Raw genomic sequence first — 2,209 nt, forward strand, 5'->3', positions numbered from 1 at the left:
CAAGGAAGTTGAATGAAGTGAACATAGACATAGATTTTTCCCTTTATCCCTCTTTTTAAATGTAACAAATACGTTTTATGTTCCCCTTCCCCTTCCCCTCCCCCTTTTGGAAACATGTCTGGAACTAGGTAGTTGAGAATGAGCAATTGAAGGGACTAGGAAAGGGAGCCACAAGGAGCCGTCCTTCTCTGTGCTTCATCACAAGGTATGCTGCTGTCCAGGCTACTGAAAGCTCCCTTTTAACAAGAAAATCTCTCGGGAGATCCAGCTGGTAACCTCAAGGAGTCAGAAAACAGGACCACAGAGGTTACACTCTGGGATCCTGGCCTCGAGGTTTGATGTCTCACCTTGCTGAAAAGAAACACTGGACCTAAATGGCGCAGCATGACTTTGTTCCTTCTTGGCTAAATTTCTCAACCTGAGAGTCAGCTAAGTCACCTAGAACCTCTTTTGAAAAACACGGAGACCACCTACCCTGAGGAGAAAGTAGATTTGGAGTAAGCTGTCGTCTACATGATTCTTCTGTTGGCTTTTTTAACAATGGACCTTTATGAACTACAGGAGATTCCTGGCACCAACCCTCCCTGTTCCGCCATGATTCTGTGGACTCTGGTGTCTCTAAGGGAACATACCCTGGAATAGCAGGGAATTTATCTAGTTGGCACAGCTCTTCTCGGGGTCATGATGGCATGAGCCAGAGTAGCGGAGGTGGCACAGGGAACCATCGACATTGGAATGGCAGCTTCCACTCCCAGAAAGGCTGAGCCTTTCAGGAAAAGCCACCTACAGAGTTTAGGGAAGAAAAAAAAAAAGAAGACAAGGTAGAAAAATTGCAGTTTGAAGAGGAAGACTTTTCTTCTTTGAATCCAGAAGTTGGCAAAGACAATCAGCCATACAGACCTATTGGGGCCCCCTTCTGGAGTGTGGGAAAACCCACCTAGTGCAAGAAACTTTCCAAGATGCTAGTAATCAAAAAAGTTTCCAAAGAAGATCCTGCTGCTGCCTTCTCTGCTGGATTCACCTCACCAGGATCTCACCATGCAAATGGAAATAAATCATCAACCATGGTTCCAAGTGTCTATAAGAACCTAGTTCCTAAGCCTCACCACCTCCTTCCAAGACCAGTGCATGGAAGGCTAACAGAATGCAACACAAATCAGGATCCCTTTCCTCTAGCTGGGAGTCTGCTCTTATCAATCCAATCTCTGTTACCAAACCAGTGATACTGGCTGGTGGTGCAGTTCTAAGCTCTCCCAGAGAGTCCCTCCAGCACTACCCCTCCAGTTGAGATCAGCTCCTCTCATCTGACCAAGTTGACCTGCTGAACTACTGACAGGAAGAGTGAGTTCCTAAAGACTCTGAAGAATGACCAGAATGGAGACTTCTCAGAGAACAGAGACTGTGACAAGCTGGAAGATTTGGAGGAAAACAGCACACTCTAACCAAAGGAAAATGGGGAGGAAGGCTGTCTTTAGAATGGTCTCTCTCTCCATTGTGGAAGAAGGGGAGGTCCTCTCATATTCTCTGGAAGCAGAGCACAGGTTATTGAAAGCAATAAGATGGCAGGCATAGCCTGAAAATGATGAGAATTGCCTTCTACTCACAGAGGATGAGCTTAAGGAGTTCCATATGAAGACAAAGCAGCTGAGAAGAAATGGCTTTGGAAAGAATGGCTTCTTGCAGAGCTGCAGTTTGAGCCTCTTCTCCTCTTGGAGAAGCACTTGCAAAGCCGAGTTTGAGGATTCAGACATCCAAACAAGTAGCAGTGAGACATCAGATGACGATGCCTGGAAGTAGGCACAGAAATGTTCATAGTTCATCTGAACCAGTAAACTCAGCTTGTATGTTTCAGGAATATACAAAATAAATTGTTGTTTTCCTTTTCCTTTTCTTATGTTGAATACTTCATGCACAAGGGAAATAATCATATCCCAAAGAGAGAGCAGTTGGTTTGTTGAGATTTTGTTGTTGTCCTTTCCTGTTACCTGCTTAATAGAGATGTTTGTGTGGTGGGAAAGAATTTTAAAATACACATACAGAACATACGGGGCAATTCACAGGTGGGAGCTGGCAGTGCAGAGACTGAGAGGAGTGGATGCTGACCTGCAGCAGCAGCTTCTACTACCAGCCCTTGGGGCACTCACTCCTGTGCTCAAGCAATCATTGTCAATGACAAAGTGACTATTGAAGTTATAATTGTATTAAATTA

The 2,209-nt window shown here is 44.8% G+C and overlaps 1 pseudogene; it reads left to right on the plus strand.

The window, feature by feature from the left end:
* The first annotated feature begins 374 nt into the window (after nucleotides 1-374).
* Nucleotides 375-1,797, plus strand: LOC101714070 (vasculin-like protein 1 pseudogene; annotated as a pseudogene).
* Nucleotides 1,798-2,209: the final 412 nt, after the last annotated feature.

Source organism: Heterocephalus glaber, unplaced genomic scaffold (assembly GCF_053883595.1).
Source record: "Heterocephalus glaber isolate CG9 unplaced genomic scaffold, H.glaber_assembly_v1.0 deba00001504, whole genome shotgun sequence".
Lineage (NCBI taxonomy): Eukaryota > Metazoa > Chordata > Mammalia > Rodentia > Bathyergidae > Heterocephalus > Heterocephalus glaber.